Source organism: Puma concolor, chromosome B3, assembly GCF_028749965.1.
Source record: "Puma concolor isolate L17-30 chromosome B3, mPumCon1.1.hap2, whole genome shotgun sequence".
Lineage (NCBI taxonomy): Eukaryota > Metazoa > Chordata > Mammalia > Carnivora > Felidae > Puma > Puma concolor.
Window position 1 is genome coordinate 19,483,404 of NC_141672.1, and position 24,403 is coordinate 19,507,806.

Below are 24,403 nucleotides of genomic sequence, written 5' to 3' on the forward strand. Positions count from 1 at the left end.
CATGGAGGCTGCTTGGGATTCTCTCTCTCTCCCTCTTCCTCTGGCCCTTCCCTGCTCACTCTTTCTCTCTCTCAAAAAAGAATTCAGTAATTCATTAATTAAAAAGATTAAGATCCTCACCAGCCCTTTACTGAATTTAAGACCCTCGATTGCTCTGTTAAACTTTATTATGCCTCACTTTAGCATGAATAGATGAAAGGATCTCAGTAAGGAAATGAGTGAAGTCTTTGTTTTTGTCCAAAAAAAAATCCAATACCAAAACCAACTGCCTATCGGTTTCTTTTTTTTTTTTAATTTTTTTTTTCAACGTTTATTTATTTTGGGGACAGAGAGAGACAGAGCATTAACAGGGGAGGGGCAGAGAGAGAGGGAGACACAGAATAGGAAACAGGCTCCAGGCTCCGAGCCATCAGGCCAGAGCCCGACGCGGGGCTCGAACTCACAGACCGTGAGATCGTGACCTGGCTGAAGTCGGACGCTTAACCGACTGCGCCACCCAGGCGCCCCTGCCTATCGGTTTCAACACGGGATGGTTTAATGCTTCTGTTGTTCTCTGAAACCAGCCAATTCAAATTCCCCAGACTCTTACTCAGTGGCCACTATTAAGGGATATCTCCGGAGGAGGCCTGGGTGGCTCAGTTGGTTGAGTAATGACCAACTCTTGATTTTAGCTCAAGTCATAATCCCAGGGTTGTGGGATGGGACCTTGCGGGTCAGGCTCTGTGCTGAGTATGGAGCCTGCTCAAGATTCAAGATTCTCTCTCCCTCTCTCTCTATCTCTCTCTCAAGTAAAAATAAATAAATAAAATAGGGGTGCCTGGGTGGCTCAGTCAGTTAGGCCTATGACTCTTGATTTCGGCTCAGGTCATGATCTCACAATGGTGAGATTGAGCTCCACATCAGGCTCTGTATTGAATGTGGAGCCTGCTTGGGACTCTCTCTCTCTCTCTCTCTCTCTCTATTCCTCCCCTTCTCGCATGTGTGCCTGCTCTCTCTCTCTCTACCTCTCTCTCAATCAACAAATAAACTGTAAAAACAAAACGAAATACAATACAATAAAGTTTATCTCCAAAAGTAATTATTTATTTTTCCAGATATGCTATATCCTAGGGGAAGATGGTTTCTGGAGTTCCTAAAGACAAAAGACCAAGCAGAAATATAGTGAACAGTACAGATCTTTAAACTTTCTATGTGCAATACTATGTTTATAGGATGAGACTCCAGAATCTCTTCCTTAGGTCTTGTATCTTATGTTCCTGGGAGACGAGGCTGACTCATCGTGACAGAAAAACAATTTAGTGCCATCTGAGGCTCTGCAGTCTTTCACACATCTCCTATTGGCTTCCCCAAAGAAGTTTGCCTATTACCATGTCTGGCACGGTTCTGACTGAAGTACTCAGCTAGGCTGTAAAAGACACTCATACAGGGAGACAAGCATTATGGAATGGCTGCTTCTGTTGGCTCACTGGGATGACTCAGGTTGCCTGGAATGAAGCAGCTCTCGGGAGTGATAGAATTGTTTCTTTGAACCGACATTAGATATTCTTAACAAACTAACAATTTTTTTTATTGCAGCATACCTTAAATCTATAAAAACAATCATACTTTTATGTATCATTCCTTCCAGAATATCCTAAAAAGATTAAGGCAGGGAAGGTAATATCTTGGCCCTTTCATATACCAGCTGTGTGATCTTGGACATATTATAAGCATACAAATATTACTTTTTTTCTGGTGAAATGAGGAGAAACATGAGCATAGAGAAAGGTTCTATAAGAAGAGGCATCTTTCAGTGGCTAATAAGTCTCTGATTAGATTTAGATAAACATAGGTTTGGATCCTGACTCCACAGTAGGATCTTGGGCAACTAACATTCTTCAGCTTCAGTTTTCCACATTTTTAGAACAGAGTACTATCTACCTGAAACTTACTATAAAACTTAAAAGAGGTAATACATGCAAAGTACTTAGCAAATTACGAGGCAGACAGCAAATCATAAAATAAATGTTTGTTATTTATTAGATTACTACCACTACACACTACTAGTTTTACAACCCACACTGCAGGTTTGCTCAGGAGAATCTCTTCTAGGGATGAAACTTTAATATTAAGTAACCCCCCCCCCCCCCCAGTACTATGGACTGTGCTATCAATACTGAATAATTTTAACTGTTGTGAATGGTACAGAAAAAGGAAGGACGGGGCACCTGGGTGGCTTAGGAGGTTAAGCATTAGACTTGAGCCCTGCATAGGGCTCTATGCTGACAGGTCAGAGCCTGGAGCCTGCTTCAGATTCTGTGTCTCCCTCTCTGTCTGTCTGTCTGTTTGTCTCTCTTTCTCTCTCAAAAATAAATAAACATTAAAAATTAAAAATAAATAAAATAAATAAAAATAAAAAAGAAAGAAAGAAAGAAAGAAAGAAAGAAAGAAAGAAAGAAAGAAAGAAAGAAAGAAAGAAAAAGGAAGGGGAAGTCATGGAAAAAAAGAGAGACAAATGGAACAGAAATACAATGGTTACATGTGAAGCGTCAGGGAGATCGGAACATCCAAGAGGGAGGCTTGAAGGTACTCAGAGTGAACATAAAATAAAAAACGAGGATAAGAATTCCCTGAATATTGAGTGGAGATTAAATTCTAATGTTAGTTAGGTACTTTTGTTCTGTTTTGTTTTTAGGGAAAAAGACTCAGACTTTCTCCTGAGTTGCAAAAGGTTAATTCATGGTAGTTGGTGCATTGATCGATGTTAACAACACAAGCAAATCAAACAAAGTTGCATAATTGGATCAGAGGCAGGGTAACAGGTAGAGGTCATGGGCATAGAGATTCTAGTTTGAAAGCTATCAGACAATGAAGAGGAAAATGAGCTCAGAACCCTAGCAGGTAGGAGCATCAGGGAACCTGAGAAGTTAGGCTCATCGGTAGAAGAGCGTAGGATCAGAGAGAGCAATCAGTAGAAATTAGAATGAATTTAAAATCCTCAGATTACTTTATTATCAACTCTTCCTTTGACCTCTCCTTCCAGAACTGCAGCCTGAAAATGTTATGCCAACATAAAGAAGTGAAATTGATGGGCTGTAAAGAGAACTGGGGGCTGGCCGTGCAATCGTAATTTTGTCTTGCTGTCAATTTTTCCCCTAAATTAAGTGATTTTGACCTTGGGCAAATTACTTAGCCCCTCTGAAGATAAGTGTCTTTACTCATAAAATGGGGATATTATATTTTCCACACAAGGCTTTATTTTTGAGATTTAAATGAAACAACATAGGTAGCACTTTTCACACTGGACCTTATCCATGCTATAAGTTCAATAAATCAGCATTTATTCTTAAGAAAAATAAGTCTATATAGCTAAGTTAGAGCAATTACTAGAGGCTTATTTATTTCTGTATATAATCTGCATATACATGGACCATATAACACCAATTCTTTCTCCATTCATGTGAGTTTTTTTTTTAATGTTTATTTTTTGAGACAGAAGGGCAGAGAGCAAGCAGGGAAAGGGCAGAGGGAGAGGGAGACACAGCTTCTGAAGCAGGATCCAGGCTCTGAACTCAGGCTCTGAACTGTCAGCACTGAGCCCGATGCAGGGCTCGAACTCACGAATTGAGAGATCATGACCTGAGCCAGAGTCGGACGCCCAACCGCCTGAGCCACCCAGGCACCCCGCATTCATGTGATTCTTGAAGTGCACTATGAACTATAATAAACTCCAAATTGATAACTAGTCAAATATCACGTTTATTGAATATGAACTATAAATTGGCACAAATTAGGAGCTTTTCCCACAAAGACAAACCAGGCTAACTTCTTGCTCTCTGGTGCTAACAATGAAATGGCAACAAGTAAAACCCTCACATGCACACACACACACACACACACACACACACACAGAGGATAAGCATCTGGCATGCAAAAGGCATGTTGGAAAAATCCTTTTCCATAAAATACATATTTTTTGTGTGTATATCTCTGTTGGTATCATTAGAACTTAGAGTTTTTCCACACTTGGAAAAAGAACCAGTTACTGGAGGAAATTTCCTTAAATGCTTGACTTTTGTAAGCATTTTACATCCCCAGTCAGCTTTAGTTTCCAAGTGTCACAAAGTAACATTTATCAAACCTTACGTGTACTTTCCTTTCATTTTAAAGGCAAAAAAAATGTTGTCTTAAGCACATTATTTAACTGTAATGCAAGTCTTAAAATATCAGCAAATGAGTGAAAATAATTTTATGATGAAACGTCTATCTAACACATGCAATAAATGGATACATCTACCAGCAGGGTTTTAAGTTTTCAATAGATGTGTTTGTAAATTGTATAGTTATAGTTAATTAGCTACTGTATATTTAAAAGGCTGCCCCAGAGATCTTGTTAAATCTTGCTCTTGTAGCATTAATTATGATTCAATGAGAATTTCAACAAAATTAAATTCTGAATGAATCAAAGGAGAATTGTTCCCTGGAATGTTACTGTTAGGCCTACCAATGATCACAAGAATGTGGCATTATTGTTATTATTTCTTGTAGATTGGCCTCTTTTTTCCCCCAAAATGTAATTTTGCAAGGAACTGATGTGCTTGGTAAATCAACTGCAGTTTATTAAACATGCCTTCCTGTCCTGATGCGTTCCAAAGGTCATACAGCAGGCATCATCAGGAAGGAAAACCCATATCAAAATCAAACAAATACTATTTTTCAATTGTGTAAAATCACAGTGTTCAAATGGAAAAAGGCCTGAACTTGGGCTCTTCTCCCTGGTAGCTGTATATTTCTGGGAACTTAGATTTATTTCTGAGGATCTCCTTCTGCTTTTATAAAAAAGAGGCAATTACACCAGTTTTAGTTACTTCACAGGATGATTTTGTGATTCACTATGTGTATATATATATATATATATATATATATATATATAATATTGTGATTCAGCATATATATGTACATATATATGCATATATACATATATATGTATGCATGCATATGTATATATGTATAGATGCATATATATGTATATATGTATATATATGTATATATGTGTATATATATGTGTATATATACATTGTTATATGATATATATGTATATCATGAGTAGTTTTTTTTATCTGTCTCCATGGCTACCTCCAAATCTAATCTATTGGCCTCGTTCTTAATGTTGACCTGGTGATCCTTAGAGTTATTCTGTTTTCTGGATATGCTTCACCAGAAGTGCTATGTGGCAATTACCTGTACACTTAATGAACACACTTAGATTATTATGTGGGCAACTATTCCTAATTCCACTAAATAATTCCATAGGTATGAAATAATCTTCCATGTAAATACAGTTAATGGAGTTTTTCAAACTTTTCACATTTCCTAATGGGTTTATGCTGATGAAGTTAACTCTGAACTATACATCTGTGTCTGCGAGTTGCACCTCAAAAAGGAAATTATGGAAGGGCTCCTGAGTAGCTCAATTGGTTAAGCCTCCAGCTATTGGTTTCTGCTCAGGTCGTGATCTCATGGTTTGTGGATTCGAGCCCTGCATCAGGCTCTGTGCTGATGGCTCAGAATCTGTTTGGGATTCTCTCCCTCCCTCTCTTTCTCTCTCTCTCCCAAAATAAATAAATGAACATTTTTTTAAAAAAGTAAATAATGGAGCTAGAAATAGCCTAAAGAAGACACCAACTGAACTAGTAGCTCTAAAATATTTGTGTGTTCTATAATCAACAGGGAAGCTTACTAAAAGCAGACTCAATAGGGGCTTTACCAGATAGTCTGATTCAGCAAAAGGTGGTTTAGGAATCTGCAATTTTCTTAAGCATTTGATATAATTCTGAGATGTGGGAAAGAGTGACTAGTGCTAGTAAAACTATTTTGGACAAGCAGCTACACACATTTAACCAACATAATGGACTAATGGCAGAACAGTGGAGATGGGGAGGTGGCCATACCTAAAATCTTCACATAACATAAGGTGGTTTTAGTGGTACATTTGTTTTCATGAAGCTCTTGGAAAAATTAGAAATGAACACATAATCTTGGCCTTCAGCTCCCTTTGTTCTACATTTTTCTTTTGGCCTTATTTCCTCTTATCATCTTTCTCTTTAAAATTTTTTTTTTCAACGTTTATTTATTTTGGGGACAGAGAGAGACAGAGCATGAACGGGGGAGGGTCAGAGAGAGAGGGAGACACAGAATCGGAAACAGGCTCCAGGCTCCGAGCCATCAGCCCAGAGCCCGACGCGGGGCTCGAACTCACGGACCGCGAGATCGTGACCTGGCTGAAGTCGGACGCTTAACCGACTGCGCCACCCAGGCGCCCCTATCATCTTTCTCTTTAGACGTGGAAGGTGAAATGGTCCCTACAGACTGATTAAATTAATGTTCTCAAGTCCCGACATCAGAATTTTCTCTCTGAGATTGACTTCAGGTTCCCCGCTCTGACGTACTACATCCATTCTACATTGCCCAATCTTACCTGCAGAACCAAGAGAGGATTTCTAAGGATTGGATCCTGCCCTCACCATAAATGTCTCCCTGCTTCCATCAGTGAGCAAAAATTCACAAATATCATAATCCAAAAACCAAAATCTATTCCCACAGACATACTTCACCTTAGACTCAGCTATTCCTAAAATATTTACATTGGAACTGGAGTTTCATAATTTGATCATTCCCTCATTGGTAACAAGTACTAGAACTTTTTTTGAGTAATCCTTCACTGGCTTCCTCCATCCCTAGCCAGGTGTGAAGAATAAAGTCAGCAGATGGAAGGAGATTTTTCTGTCCATGTGACATAGTGAACATAAGCTTGTGTGATAAACTCCAACATGGTGGAATGAAGGCTATTAATTCGCAAAGTAATAAACAAAAGAGGAAGAAACAGGTAACTGAAATGTCTATAGACTTTACAGTCAGAAAGGCTCACGTTTGAATTATGCCTCAAGACTCACTAGTTTAATATCCGCAAGCATATTCTTAACCTCACAAAGCCGTGGTTTCCAAATAAGATAAAACAAAGATGTTATATACTTGGCAACATTAGTACCGACATACAGAATACGTTCGGCCAATGTTTATTTTCCTTGCCTTTTCCTCTTACGTCATCTTAGAAGATAGAGAGCTTACATAATTTATAGCAGGAATAGCAAATGCTGAAATTAAGAATAAGCTTCATAAGGAAAGATTGCTCTGAACAAATGGTCAATCCTTATTTCTTTTACTTTTGTTTCTAAATTTTACAAATGTTCTTTTTCCATATGCAGCTTCGCAAGAGAAGCACGTACAGTTAACTTTTCCCCACCTCTCTATGTTTATCTGGCCACTTATCACCCACCACATCAAGTATAACTTTCTCTTCAGACAGGCTAACCGAGCCAATGTCTCAATACCACCCTGGCTGTCTCTCCCGGATCCGTGCAAGGGTGTGCACGGGCCAATAGATAGCAGTCACCCCTGAAAGGCACAGGTGAGTAATGAGGTTCAATGTTACAGATCAGAGGCTGTGCTGTCAGGAGGAACAGACCTTTGCTGGCACCCTGGGAGCACTCTGTACTCAGTTTTAGAAATGCCATGGGTGCCGTTTTCTTTTGTTAACGACTACTAACTTTTATTTCAAATTCTAGTGGTAATACAATGCATTTTCAAGTTAAGAGTAACCCTGAAAGAAGGGTGCTTATTTTTTTTTCTTTCTTATATTGTACTTTAGATCACATGCAGTCAGTCAATCAACCTTTGCAGCACCCTGAAACCCGCAAGGAAAGATCTCATTGTTCACGTCCTTTATTTCACTGCAACTGACGTGAACCACTCCAGGTGGGTATGGATGAACACACAGTGGGTGCCTCTTCTGTGCACTGTGATAGGCATTGTGAGTAAACCCAAGTGTCCTCAGGGAGCTGCCTAAAAAATGAGGGAGATGGAGTATAAACAAGGAATTACAATGCACGTAAGATGTGGGCTGTCAGGGACACCTGGGTGGCTCAGTCAGTTCAGCGTTTGACTCTTGATTTGGGCTCAGGTCATGATCTCAGGTTTTCATGAGTTCGAACCCTGTGTCAAGCTCTGCACTGACAGGGAGGCAGAGCCTGCTTGGGATTCTCTGTCTCCGTCTCTCCCTCCCCCTCTCTCTTTACCCCTCCCCCACTCACACTGTCTCTATCTCTAAAAAAAATAAATACCTTAAAAATTTTTTAAAAGATTGGGGTGTCAGGAAAAGCATCATTCGCCATATAACTTTTGAGAACCACCTTAAAGAGTGTTGGGAGGTTTTCCATCTAAAAAAAAAAAAAAAAAAGAAAACAAAAACAGGTGGCAGGTAGCTGAAGAAAAAGTGTTTAGTGGAGAAACAAAACAAATAAATGGAAGATTTGGAGAAGTGGAATAAATCAGCTGTCAGTATATAGAGAATAAAAATAAGTAGAATGGTGGAAGGAAGTGAGAGACAGAATGTGATGGAGGAAGGTGATGTGTTCTTCATGAAGAATGGTTTATAGCCCACTATGGAATGTGTGTGCATTCAGTAGAAAAAAAATTTGAAGTATGTAAGTGTCACAGGAGCATAGTTTGTAATAAGATCACTTTAACAGCAGTGTGGAAAGCTGATGATATTTGAAGCAGGGAGATGAGACGTGAGGGCTTGTTGTCATTGAAAAACTTAGATGACGGAGGTTTAGACCATTGGTTTTCAGCTGGAGCAAATTCTACCCCTCCTGCTCGACCACTACCACAAGCCTGCTGGGGACAGCTGGTTCTATTTGGAGATGTTTTTTCTTGTCACAGCTAGAGAGCTGACACCAGCATCTAGTGGCTAGAGGCCAGTGATGTTGCTATATATCCTACAATATGGAAGAAAACTCCTCATGACAAAGAATTATCCAGTTCAAAATGTCAATAGTGCTGAGGTCGAACACCCCTGGTCCAGTCAAAGGCTGTGACAGTTGAGATAGACAAAAAAACCTGACTTTGAGGAACAATTCTGAAGAAATTTCAGGACTGAGAGAATGTAAGGAATAAAGAAAGAAATGAGGACATCCAAGAATTTGTCAGTATAAGAACTTAGATGTCCTTACCAAATGAGATACTTTCAATATAATAAAAGAAGATGACGTTATATTTTCTGGTGAGAGTTTCTAATAATCTATTATTCAGAAGAGATTGATGGTTGGAAATAGATCGTTTAGTCACTGGCTTTTAACTTATAACTGAGAGCATGGAATAAATGAAATTATTCAAGTAGAGTATTTATGGCTGTAACCAGAGTTGTGCATCAGAACCTTCTGGACTCAGAGAAATATTCTAACTTGGTGGACTGAAAGTAGGTGCTAAGAATATGTCTCTTGAATATGCTTTCTAAAGGGCTAAACAATACATTTTTTAATGGCTCTTACGTGGGAGTAAGAAATGGTGTAAAGAAAACAAGAATAGAAAATCATCTTTTGTGATGATATCTGATTTTGTAGAATTCAGTTTGGATTCATGGAAATATTTACATGAGAACAAAACAAAATAAAATAAAATAATATTTCCAAAAAATCTAAAGTGAAATTAAATAATACACCTATTTATATTTTGAGTTGGTGGCATTACAGCTAATCCATTCCAAGTGACTTTAAAATATAGTCATGTAACCATTTACTATGGACTGAATTGTGCTTCCCTACTGAAACCCACACTCCAGAAAAATATCATATGCTGAATCTCTAACTCCCAATATAATGGATGATATTTGGAGATGAGGGTTTGGTGAGATAATCAGGTTTATTTTTATTTTTTTGTTAATTTTTTAATCTTTATTTATTTTTGAGAGAGAGAGAGAAAAAACAGAGCACCTGAGGGGAAAGGGAGGAGAGAGAGGGAGACACAGAATCTGAAGCAGGCTCCAGGCTCTGAGCTGTCAGCTGTCTGTTCCTGCATGGGCTCAAACCCACGAACCGGGAGATCATGACCTGAGCTGAGGTCGGATGCTTAACCAACTGAGCCACCCAGGTGCCCCTAGGGAGATAATCAGGTTTAGACGAGGTCTTGAAGATCAAGTCCTCGTGGTAGAATTAGTACCTTTATAAGAACAGAAGGACATAACAGAGCACTCTGTCCCTCTGCCATGTAAGGACACAGTGAGAAGGTGACCGTCTTTAGCCAAGCAGAGGGTTCTCACCAGGAATTGAATTAGCCTGCACCTTGATCTTGGACTTCCCAGTCCCCAGAGCTAAGAGAAAATAAATTTCTGTCATTTCAGCCGCTCAGTCTTCGGTATTTTTTATAGCAGCTTGAGCTGAATAAGACATATATGTGCCAAATAGGGTTCCTGTTTTTAGTAATCATATCAATGGTGGTTGTGGCAATAATGCTATTCTGAGAGTTGTATGTGCATTTTGAGCTAATATAAATGCATAATTATTCTTATATGTTTAAGAATGGGGTTTGGAGGATATAAAAATGTGATTCAGATATATGATTCATATGGTTAAGTAAGAATTCTTTATCAGTCATGATGTAGTCGTCTTAAAAAATAATACATACTTTCTAACTCTGACTATTGAAAATGCATGAAATCTCAGCAGCAATTAACATTACCAGCACCAGACTGTGGTCTCTCAATACCCACTTTTTGGGAAAAGGAACCAAAATCCCCCTGGAGAAATGGCTAATTCTATGTCTGTTTCTTGGTTCCTTTTTTAAAAAGATAAATACAAAACAAAACACACATAGGTGTCATCATAGAAGCATGCTAGGGCATGGGTACATCATTTTGGAAACTGGTAAGAACAGGAAAAAGACCTCTAATAAAGCATTTAGTCTTATCTTGTCCATATACATTGTTTCTCAGAGCAAAAAAATTAGTTGGATATAGAAAATTCTTTTAAGATAAATAGTCCAGCTAATAAATGAGGAAAGACTGTTAAAGTTAGAATAGCATCATTTTGCCACTCCAGTTGACATAATCAATCTAGGTAATAATCATTAATTGTTTCTAACTTTACAAAATGACAGACCAGCAAACATGGCATGACTTCTGCCCTTCCAAAATACTCAAACCTGAAGCTAATTGATCATCTAGATTTATTTTCAGAAAATACACAAGATGGAGTATGCAAAAGCACCTGAGAAGACAGTCAGCAAACTCCAGATGGGGAGAAACAAAAGAAACAACCCAGTTTCTTTGACAAATAAATAGTAAGGAAGAAAGAGAAAGAAACAGAAGCCAGGAGAGGAGTGGGGCAAAAGATATTTTAAAAGAAACTGAAGAGATATATACCAACCACCAACGGGGATACATAACCCTTATTCTAATTCTGATACAATCAAATAATTTTTAAAATAACAATTTATGAAACAATATGGCTAATTTAATTTTTATTTTTATTTATTTTTTTAAGTTTTTTAATGTTTATTTATTTTTGAGAGAGAGACAGAGCTGGAGAGGGGGAGAGGCAGAGAGAGAGGGAGACATAGAATCCAAAGCAAGCTCCAGGCTTTCAGCTGTCAGCACAGAGCCCAATGTGGTGCTCGAACTCACAAACCATAAGGTCATGACCTGAACTGATGTCGGATGCTTAACCGACTGAGCCACCCAGCTGCCCCATCAATATGGTTAATTTTAAAACTGACTGATGATATCAAGGAATTAATTCTAAGTTAATGAATGACCATGGTATGTAATTATGTTTCAAAATATTCCTTTTCTAAAATATTCATTGATATATTTTTGATCGGAAGGAAATATACAAGATTTGCTAAAAATTAATTTGGGAGATTGACGGGTCAAAGTGGGTTTAGAAGAAACAAATTGGCTACGAACTGAGTTTTGAAACAGACAAGAGTGGGTGCTGATTTTTCTATTCTCTATATTTTGTGTATGCTTGAAACTTTTCATAATAATAAAGTTTTTGTAAAGCTTCTCAAATGATTGTGTTTAAGCCAGGTGATTACTGGTGCAAAGTAAGGATAAACAGAAACAAGGTAAGAATCCTAAGACTAGGAACCTGGATTTGAAGAATTTGCTGAGGGAGTCAACAACTGACTCTCAGGGAGAAAAGGCAACATGACCTTTGGTGCAAATCAAGGGGGCGCTGGTAGAGGGTCTGAGAAGAGAAAGCTTTAGTCTCTGTACTCATAGAATTAAAAATGGGGTTATCCATAGGATTTTGTTACATATGACTTCTATCATCAAAGAAACTGTGTGTGTGTGTGTGTGTGTGTGTGTGTGTACATGCACACACACACATATACACACATGTACACACTAGTAATTAATTATATGGTTTTTATTTGATTCTCTTATAGTCCTTATAAATCTACCAAAGGCTTTTTAATGTATTTATTTTTTTGAAACCCTCTCATATCTCCCCTCACTGCCCTCCCTAAATCCCACCAATTTCTACAGTTCTATATACTTAAACAACATGCTCAAAAGAAACATGGCAGACTTAGCGAAATTGAATTGGATTGGAAAAATGTGAGGATGCATATGAAAGCTAAGAACACGGACCTGAGATCTGGGATTACAGGAAGGGTAGGGAGATCCATCTGGATCCCAGGAAATTTTAGAAGTTTGCAGAGCCTTGATCCAGATTTTATTCACCCCCCCTTTTTTAATAATGCTATTCAAGGTACAAAAGAATTTTTATAGACTAAACATTGTTGAACATTACTTTGAAGTCTAGTCTTCATGAGAAAAGAATTTCCAACAGAACAGCTTGCTAAGTGGGTAGAATAGGGTGTCGAGGCTTTAAGCCCCAAAGATATGTATGTAAGCCTCAGTCGCTACTTAGGACCAGCCAGTGATAGGCCATTTCCTGTTCCCCAAACTTACCTCAACTCACTCCCAACGATGACTAAATCTATGTCTGTACATTTAAAATGAACACTGTGTGGCAAGACCCTTTTATAAGCTGCGCCTCCCTAAATGTCTCTGTGACTTGCTTTCCAGCGCGTCTGACACGTCTGGTTTCTAAGGACAGCATGCAGATCAAACTTGGATGAAAGGTCCAAAAGGCAGAAATATCCTGGTGATTTGTGACTATCTTGTGAGAAAAGTCTTCCACTCCAGTTTACTTTTCTTTTTTTCTTAACCTCTACGAAATGTCATTAGATTAAGGCTAATTCTGCAACAAGTCAGTTTTGTGTCTGAGTCTCAGTTTCCAAATTGGTCAAATACAAATATAATTGCTGATGAACCCCATACGATGGTGACGCATGAAGTAACTATACATTGAACAATAGGGCAGAGTTAGGTGGACAGAAAAAACATGAAATACTTTTCAGCTCCTCAGTGCAGGCCTCTATGAACTCCCACTGCGTAATAAATACTTACAGCATCAGGCTTCATTTTGCACATTATCCTATGTGTGCCCCCAATTTAACAATTCTGAATCAGGAAGTAGCTCTATTCCCTCTGAAACAGATGACAACCTATGCATTGCATAAGTTTTTACTTTCCAGGGCCCAAGAGTCTATTTAAACATGCATTGAACACTGGATGCCTCAATAGAGATGTCTTGAATTACCCCCCAAATAATTGAGCCATTCAGAGAACTCTAGATTGTTTCACAGGGCACTGAAGCCTATGGTATAACATTTGCCTCATGTGATGGGGATGTCATGTGACTTGGAACAAATGGTTTATAAAGCCCAGAAAGGTTAAGAGTTGTCAGAATCTGAATGTGCCTATTGTATTTCAGTAATTGCCACTTAGTATTTGATTTAATGAAAGCTTAGAAGTAAAGAATGTTTCTATGGACAAGGCTGTTATGCTAATTTTTACTATACCCTTCTCTGTCTTCCCAAACTACATTCAGAAACCTCTGTTTTCTATTATAAAACCACTTTCACTCCCCCTGCTTTGTGCATACATTCCCAAATCTCTCAATGGCCTCATTAAAGACAACTACTGTAAATTATAGGGTCTCTGGTTAACTAGCTTGGCCTGTCCCGATCTAAAGATGCAAATTCCATTGCATGTACTGGACAAAATTTATACCTGTCTTCCATACATGTTAGACAAGCCAATCTTCTTTAGAGAAGACTGTTGCTTGGTCAGATTGGTTAACTGTTTCCAATTATGTGTGTCTTGGTGGGAGCATATGTGTGCATATTTCAAACACCTTGTTACATTCTCGCAGGTCTGAGCTAGGGAAAAGGTGCTTCATTGCTTTTATAAAACATCCATTGATAATAATAAAGCCGGAGAATCTGGAAGGAGCTAGTTTCATCACATTCCGCCCTTCAAGTTATACAAGCCTCTGCAGGTAATGGTGGTGGAAAATAATCATTAGAAACATCCTATGGGAACTGAAATTCCAAAGCAGGGGCTAATTAGCCATCATTAGGGTATTACCTATTGTTCTATTGCTAACTCTATCTTGGACAGGTTCCAATACTTGAAGATCCAGGATCCAAATTTATTTTCTTATTAGTATTTATAATGATTTTCAGTCTATGCAACAGTTGGAAGTTAACTGCTTTCTTCCCGGCTTATAAAGCCACAATGCTCTCCCTCTCTCTCTCTCTCAATCTCTGTGTGTGTGTGTGTGCGCGCGCGCGCATGTGTGTGTGTGTGTGTGTGTGTGTGTGTGTGTGTGATTGAATTATGGCAAAGAAGAAAAGAAAAAACAAAACCGACTGTCTCTGTAATCCCATACCAAGTACCTTCTGTGTTTAACACCAAATTAAATCTTCTGTTCTTTGTTTTCTTGTCCTAACAGGGACCAGCAGCCAAAGATGATGAAAATCTACAAGGTAAATTATTCTGTTTTCCAATGAAGGTGTAGATAGCACAAAATTGTAAGAGAGAGAGAATCTGCAGACAAGTTTTGAAGAATATCAAAGCCCCAGGGCCTTCTGAGAAGACACTCGAGTCCCTAGATTATCATTTTTACTCCTATAAAATCATTTCAAATCCTTGGAAAGGGAATAATGAGGGAGGTTAATAACTAAAAATGGAAATATGAAGAGTACTTTCACTGGATTGATTTAAGCATTTAATGAATCAACGTACAACTAAAGCAAGCTTATTAGCAAAAGGGGAGAAAAAACATAAAAAATATAGAAACAAGTGAGGGTAACACTTTTATGTCTGTAGCAGTCAGGAGCGGCTTCAAGAATCGTGAAGGTGACAGCTGTCTTCAAGGTTAATTTAAGGAGTACTTGGAAAGCAAGAAGCCTCCAGGTAACTCTTCCATGGATTTGCCACTTATGCTTACAATTGTGGTTGGAGAGAAGAAAGCACCGTGCAGCAAAGTACCTCTGGAAGAGGTAGCCTGTATCACTTATTCCAAGGGAATTACTTTATTAAATAATATTCAAGGCGCGTTTAATTTCAGAATGGGTGGAGATATTCTGAAAACATAAACAGCAGTTAAAAACTGAGAGATGGATCCAGAAGAAGTGGGGACTGCCAGTTAACATAAGTAAGGAATGGGTTTGATTGGGATATTTAGAAGCCATGAAAACCGCAAAGATTATGTCACCTCTGTCGTACATTATGCACAAAACTACTTCATAGATCCAGTAAATTCCAAAGGGTAATCATCTTGCTTCCTCTTTTGAGCTAATTCATCTATCCTACTGTCTTGTGTCCTCTGCATTTGCTCCACCTGCCTATCCACTATGCCACAACAGACAGAAGAGGATTTTAGTGGAAGAATTGTACTGGAAGGAGTCATAGACAAGTCCTGTATGTTTCCAACTTTACACTTTCACCAATGACTGTTTGATTTTATGTAAAACAAAAAATGCCCTCCAATAACCTGTGTCTCTTAGTGGAAAAGAAATTCAAGGCTTATAGAGACCTTGCCCAGGAAAACACAGACATTTTTACTGCTGTACCTGATGTGAGAGGCATCAGACTAAATCCTCAGCCTCAGTTTCCTTATCGTTCTATATTATGTATCTGATATTCCTTGGGCCTTGGCTGATGAGGATATTAGGCAATCATGGACAGGTACTGATGAGGTCAAGAAGAACTTCACTACAGGTGCAACCTTATACCTCTTCTGAACCAATAATGCCAAGACTCACCTAGGCATCAGAATTTCCCAAGGGACTTGACTCCAGATTTGTTGAATCAGAATTCCCTGGACAAGAGTTCTGGTCTTGCAATTTTTAATAAATTCCCCAGAGAATTCTCCTGCTTTTAGTCTGGCACTTTTCTGTGGCCTGACACTTGGGAGCCACTGTTCTTTATTCTGTTGTTTGTTATGGGCCTTTTATGTTTCATGCCATAAATCATATTCCCAAGAGCACTTTCAACAACTTTTAAACTCTTTTCTTTCATTTCTTTTAAACTCTCATTTCCTCAGTGCCCTTTGCCTGTCGTAGAGATCTAATTCCCAACCCACATACATTGTCCAGTGCTTTCAAGTGTATCTTACAGCAGATCCTCAATGTGTCTGAGTTGACAGAAGGAGTGGAATCTCCCCCTCTGTCTGTAACCCTACAAGGGCCTCCCTGGTTAAGCAACTCAGCCCACAGATTTGCTGGTACTGAATCTTAAAGGGAAGGTCAAATATAATGTCAGAAAATCGTGAGCTAGTCATACCTAATTGTGAGATTCATGGCAGAACCACAAAAATAAAGTATTGAGTGAGAAGATATAGATTCCAGTTCAAGCATTTATACGGATTTGTTGAATGACTCGAATGACTCAGAAAAGTCATGGAATCTCTCTGAAACTGTTTCTTCATTTGTCACTTGGGGATTTTATGATCTGCTTTCACTTCATCTAAGGGTGTCTCAAGGATCAAATTAGTAGAAAGTGCCACCAATTGTAAGGCATTACCTTGAATCTAAGAAACAATTCAAAGACCACTCTTACAACCTCAGGGTCAAGTTTGTTTTTTAGGTTTTTTTGTTTTGATTTGGTTTTGGTTTGTTTTTGTAAATCCTCCCACCTTCTCATTTTCAGTGATTCTTCCCATGTGTGGAGATGGAAGGACCTGATATGCCTGAGAAGTATTTCTTGTCTAGAAATCTAGTCAATGGAAAGGAAATAAAGTACAATTTCCACTTTTTTTTTTCTCCTTGTATTACTTTCCTAAAGTCATTTGGACAAATAACCACAAATGAGGTGTCTTTAAACCATAGAAATTTATACTCTTGCATTTCTGGAGGCCAGAAGTCCAAAATCCAGGAGATGACTGGGTCAGGTTCCCTCTTGAGTTTCTAGGGTAGAATCCTTCCTTTCCTCTTCTAGCTTGTGGTCACCAAGCAATCCTCAATGTTTTGGTTTATGGAAACCCAACCCTATTCTCTGCTTTTGTCCTCTCATGCCCTTCTTTCCTATGTGTACATCTGTGTCCAAACTTCCCTCCTCTCATAAGGAGAGAATTGTATCCAGCCATACTCTAATCCAGTATGATTTCATCTTAATTTGATTACGTCAGCAAAGACTTTATTTCCAGATAAGGTCACATTCATAGATTTTTGAGTGGTCATAATTTGGAGGGGACTGTTCAACTCAATAAATTCTTATTGATTGTTTTTTCTCCTTTTTCTTGAGCCTCTTTATGTACCAACTTTCCAAAGCATTCTACTTCTTATCATATTTTATTGTAAAAAATAAACATATTTTTTTATCTTGGGAGACTATTAAAGGCTTTAAATCTTCCTTGGAGGTATAAATCAGTTTAACTGTTAGTGAGGAGGTGGGATTGCTGTGAGAAACAACTAAAACATAGCTCATGATCTTTATTTAGGTCGATGAACTACAAAACATTTTCTAGCTCTGTTAAAATATTTGAATAAAGCTCATGAGGCAAAACAGAATTACAAATTTTTCTGGTGAATATCATATATGTGGACAATGAAGCTAAATCAATTCATCAGGAAATAAATCTATGTCTCAATAAAATAGTTTTTTATAGCACTAACAGATCTAGAGCAAGTTCAATGTTTTGCTTATGAGTAGAACCAAAACCTCATTTCTGGGAGAAAATCCAATGGAAAAGGAGAAGCTATGGTTATGGAACGTAATATTTAGACATCACAACATTTTATAAAGGATTATTAATTTTATTGGAATGTAAGCATTTGAACTTGATCACTAAAACAAGTCTCAGTCTATCATACTTGTCTTTCTTCTCTTACCAGGAAGTTCAGAGCTAAGTTTAATTGTGCTAAGACTATATCTCTTTTAATGATAGTATAAAAAAAAAATCTATTGGTATACTGGAGTTCCCCTCCTTGTCCATTTTCTAATCCTATAGTTTTAACAAAAGTGTGGCATATGTTTTTCTACTTTATTGTCAAATATACCATAACAGGTATATTAATTTGGTGATAGAAAGTATTAGGTTGAAGAGCTACATGAAATTGACTAGGTTCAACAATTTGTATCCATACCAAAGATAACTGTATATGATTCAAACATAAATAAATTAAATAAATAAATAAATAAATAAATAAATAAATAAATAACAATAAGAAAATAATATCCATCAACAAAAATTCTCCACGAAGTTTGCCACATGTCTTTTCCTGACATGGTTACTAGAGGATTATATGTGGGGAACTCATTCAACCTTCATTCATTCATTAAACAAATGTTTATTGAGCATTTTCCATTTGCTGAACACCATGAAATGTGCCAATATAACAGGTAAAACAGACATTTATGCCCTTATATAATATAACTTGCAACTCAACTGGAGTGAAAATCATGGCAGTCAATTTTTTAAACACTCAAACTACATTTTTTATGTGAGAGGTAAAAGTCACTTATATCAAGGGGTTTTAAAATGGAGCTGGGAGGCCATTAAGGAGTTAGACCTTATGCATATCCTCACTGGGTAGAACTATAAACTTTTGAACTGGGCCAAACCCCAAATAGTCTAAGGTCTCAAACCTTAGATAAACACCTGCAACTTGCTAGAGTAATGGACCTTTGCTTAGCAATAACCATAGCAACCAAGTATGTTTAGCCAAGATTGGTTTTCTGCTGCCAACACCAATCAAAACTGTCTGTAAACAACATATAGGAACATTTCCTTTTTGTTTTTAAAACCCCCTGACTTTCGTTCCCTAGTGGGACACAATTTGGGTGCTACCTGAATCTGTGTTCCTTGAACTGCATTTCTAAGACCTCAAATAAATGCTTTTGTTCTATCTCAGTTCTGCCTCTTTTCTCCGTCCACAATTGAAACCTTTACGATGCTTCAAGACCCGTGCCAGGCACTGAGAAGCAATAGTGAACAAAACATAAAAGATGATCCCTGCCCTGGCATTCTGGTAGTTTATCGTGAGCTTACTCACATAAAATTCAAAATTTGCCTCTAGTGATCAATCCTTTTAAAAAAAGAAAGCAGAGTATTAAAGGAATTTAGAATAGAGGGGATCTGATCTCATTTTATGGGCTTCATCAAGCTGAAGGTTGAGCAGGAATGAACCAGATGAAGGTATGAGTGGGGTATTGTGGAAGAGGGCATCCTTGTCCAGGGGAACTGCTTGCTCCTGGAACTGTAAGAATGTGGGGCTGAAGTGGGAGATTAGAATGAGGATAGAGGGATCAGGAATTTAGGAGAAGGGCCTTGAAGTCCTTTTTAAGATCTTAGTCTTGATCTAGACATTTTAGAGAAGCCATTAACACTTATGCAGAGGAGTTTGAGAATCTAATTTGCATTTTAAAAAGGCATCTCTGCTGGAACAAAGAAGGAAAAGTGGAATGGAAAGTGCTGTTTGGCTGGAGGCTACTGCATGTGAATTTCACATTGCATATTGTATATACATAAGGGTGCATATGCTATTGTGTAGAGGCCTGACAGGAAATGGGTGATTGGTGGACCCAGCAGGGTTACCCGTAGGCATAACCAGGGGATGTATCAACCAGAGTCAAAGTGTGTGGGACATGGATTCAAGATCAGGTCCAATAAGAGCTTCAAAGGGCAAGTGAGCTTCTCACTGAATCTGCAAATCCTTGTGAACTACCATGTTGTATCATCTAAGGAGGCTAGGAGGAGAAGTAGAGACTAGACAAGAATCCAGGCTGCTCCCCCATTTGTGTGTATTTATAATTTACCATCCTGGGTCTCAGTTTCCTCATTTGATATATGGGAACATAATGCATTCTCTACTCCACAGAATGAGTGTTTTGATCCTACAACAAAATGGAAAAGAATTTTGACAAAAGAGAGAATACTGTAAAAATGTAGGTTATTATTAACTTTTTGCATAATTTTTGACAGCTTATCCTTGCTGAAATATGAGAGAAAATAGGACTGAATATGTTCCTATGCTCAGAGAAAAATGACATTATTGTCTCTCTTCCCATTATGTAACTTTAAAGGTTTTAATTCAGAACATTTTTTGTAGAGCTCTGCACCCTGTGGGTGCTAAATAATTACTTGTCAACTGACCTGTTATTAAATGTTACTTTTAATCACCTTGCAGAGAGAATTTAAAGTAGGCTACGGAAGGACAGGCTCGATAACCTAATGGATCTTAAAATGTCTGGGAGTCTGCTGCATTGCATTTGAATTCATAAGCTATCGGAGCTTAATTTCTTTAGAGAGAAACTAGTGCTCAATGAGCTTTTTCTACAATAAAGAATTTTGAAAAAAAAATCTTTCAAGGGAACAATTATTTCTCTCACAGGATAACCTTTCCTTCAAACACCTCTAGTTGGTAAAACTTCTTAAGTTTTAGAAGGAAATGAGTTCTGTAGAATTATATCTGCATTACCTTTTTTAAACAGAAGAAAGGATAGAGATAATTGGAAAAATTGTTCCAAGACAAATCCAAATTCCAGGGCCAATTTTATAGAGTCTCTGTCTGCACACCGAACATTTGGTTTGACCAACCCATTGGAGACGTCCTTTCCAACTTACAGTGGCTCTCTGACTATGCGAGCCTCCAGGTAACTGGTATGGCAGTGTGTAGGACTGTTTTTATGAGTTGAGGTGAGTCACGGTATAGTGTCCCTTCTGGATTCAGGTAAGCTTCCTCTTCAAAGGCAGAGCAATACTCTGGAGCCTTTGGCTAATGGGGTCTTGTGCTCGACTTTCAAAAAGCCATTATCAAGTAAAATTGGGAACCGTTTCCATTGTTTTTTTCTTGGTACCAAACTCTGGATGACTTGTAAATATCTAGATGACTGAATTTTTTATATTCTGGCATTTTTCAAACATCAAACACATACCTTTGGAGTTCAAGATAAATGCAATACACAGATAACCACCTGCCAGCAATGAAACATTACTGAAATTTTCTAAGATTCTATGTTCATCATGTGTTCATCTCTGTTCATCATCTGAATAGTGGGCATATTAGTGATGCCGAACCCATATGATTATTGGCAGGATTGAAAAGCAAACTCTTAGCACGTCCTTTAATCCACTGAAGTACCCAATGTGTATTGGCTGTTGTCCTTAGCGACTTCTAAGGGTTGTAATTGGAATGAAAGTTATCAATGTACCGTGGCTTCCAATTACTGCTAGTTTCCTCTCCTTAAGAATTTTTTCTGAGCTAAGTAATGACAATCATAGACATTTTTCTATTATCTAGTACACTTACAAAAATCACATATTGTAGTTAATTAAATTATCACATATACTTAAACAAAGAGCATCCATTACCATTTACATATGTACAAATTCTACTGAATGTAATTTTTATATTATCAAGGTACTCAAAGAAGTGTAACACCCCTCAAATCCTCAAGGTCAATGTTGTGATTATTATACATATTCTTATACTAATATACTTGATGATGAATAAGAGAGTCTTGATTAATAGAATGCTATCTGACAAAACAGCCATTGTGACAAAGCACCCGAGTTAGAATTTTAGAACCGAAATAATACCAACATTATAAATCTAATGTCTCATTTTACTAATGGAAAAATGATAATATATACACATATACTTACACATACATATATATATAGTATAAGTATATATGTATAAACATACATATATATTAATTAGTTATTTCAGTTTTTTGTTTTCATATTATAAGAACTATATATATATATATAGTAATATATATATACACTATATATACACTAGTTATATATATATATATATATATATATATATATATATATAGTTAATGTCCAGTCTAATTTGTTCATCTGTGCCCTTGGGGTTGACATTAAAAGAAGCCTATTTACTTACTATGTACTACTAAACTGTAAGACCCAAGAGATTATGGTTGTATTGGTTTTCTATTGCTGCATAACTTATCACAAATTTACTGGCTTTAAACAATACTCTTGAATTACTTCATAGTTTCTGTAGGTTCTAAGTCTGGGCAAGCCTCAACTGGCTTTTCTACTTATGGTCTGTATTAGTTTGCTGACACTGTTATAACAAAATGCCACAAACTGGGTAGCTTAAAACACAGAATTTGTTTTCTCGTAGTTCCAGACACGAGCAGTCTATGATCAAAGTGTTGGAAGCTTTGATTTCTTCTGAGACCTCTTTCCTTGCCTTTCAGATGCCATTTTCTCTGTATCTGCACATTGTCTTTTCTCTGGACATGTCCCTCTCTGGTATCTCTATGTCCAAATTTCCTCTTCTTTTAAGGACACCAGTCATTTTGGATTGGGCCCACCCTAAGAGCCTCATCACAGCCCATCACAAAGTCTCATATGACCAAAATAAATGTGTTATATGGAGCCATACTCTCACATGAGTTTTGAGGGTCTTTTCCAAACTCATTGGTGTTGACCAATCCATTTTGGCTGTTGTTAGAATGGAACAAACAAAAAAACAAACAAACAAACAAAAACAAACATTTAAAGATGAGTAATATATACCCAGCTCAAAAAATATCTCTTTAGAATAATTTTTCTTATCAAGAAGCTACCAGATGATTTATCAAATAATAAAGAAGTCAAACTCTGGAATGAGAGTTATGTATTCATTTACACACACACACACACACACACACATATATATATACACACACACACATATTTATTTTAGATCATACATTTATCTATACCCATTTAAAAAAATAAGCCTTCAGTGGACCTTGATATTAATTTCTGGGCTCCCCTGTCTATGAAATTGTTATGTCTCTTAGCTAGTCTGGCCAATAGATGACTTTCATCTTAATTCCAACACCCAACTGTTCTGGTTTTTTTTGTTGTTGTTTTTTTAATCCTTTTTTAATTTTTTTATTTTTTTTAAATATATGAAATTTATTGTCAAATTGGTTTCCATACAACACCCAGTTGTTGGCTCATCCCAAAAGATGCCCTCTTCAATACCCATCACCCACCTTTCCCTCCCTCCCACCTCCCATCAGCCCTCAGTTTGTTCTCAGTTTTTAAGAGTCTCTTATGCTTTGGCTCTCTTCCACTCTAACCTCTCTCTCTTTTTTTTTTTCTTTCCCCTCCCCCATGGGTTCCTGTTAAGTTTCTCAGGATCCACATAAGAGTGAAACCATATGGTATCTGTCTTTGTCTGTATGGCTTATTTCACTTAGCATCACACTCTCCAGTTCCATCCACATTGCTACAAAGGGCCATATTTCATTCTTTCTCATTGCCACGTAGTATTCCATTGTGTATATAAACCACAATTTCTTTATCCATTCATCAGTTGATGGACATTTAGGCTCTTTCCATAATTTGGCTATTGTTGAGAGTGCTGCTATAAACATTGGGGTACAAGTGCCCCTATGCATCGGTACTCTTGTATCCCTTGGTTAAATTCCTAGCAGTGCTACTGCTGGGTCATAGGGTAGGTCTATTTTTAATTTTTTGAGGAACCTCCACACTATTTTCCAGAGCAGCTGCACCAGTTTGCATTCCCACCAACAGTGCAAGAGGGTTCCTGTTTCTCCACATCCTCTCCAGCATCTATAGTCTCCTGATTTGTTCATTTTGGCCAACTGTTCTGTTTTGAAGCCACTTTTTAAGTGACCTACTTATTAGTAAGTTTTCCTCTGAATGTATACACTTGCTTAATAACTATCAAGCATTTACCAGTTGCTTTTATGGAAGTGTTTGCATTGCTTTCTATTATATGGTGCAAAACACTTTTAGACTCAACAAATAGTAAACGGAGTGGATATGTGATAGTATAGCCATCTTTCCCTTTCTCTCTCTGTCTGTTTCTCAATCTTTGTTCTTTCTGTTGTATGTATGCTCTGTGTTTCTAGTTTTGTTATATGTGGTTTGATCTTCACATGTTGAGATGAAAAGAAATGCCACTTCCTGCTTGTGATCCAAATGAAAGTAGAGTCTTCCCTGGGCAAAAGCAAAGAAACACTACTGCCCATTCCTTGAGGTGAGTGACAAATCTGTCCCTGTCCCTCTGTTCTAAAGCCCCTTAGCTTCTCAGGTGGAATGTGACCATTTAGCAACTTTTTTCTCTCTAAGTCTTCTAGGTGAGTCAGATTCTAATTTTATAAGGTACTTGAGTATCCTAATCGCAATAAATTAAACTTTGTGTTAAAATGATGTTTAAAAAACCCCTC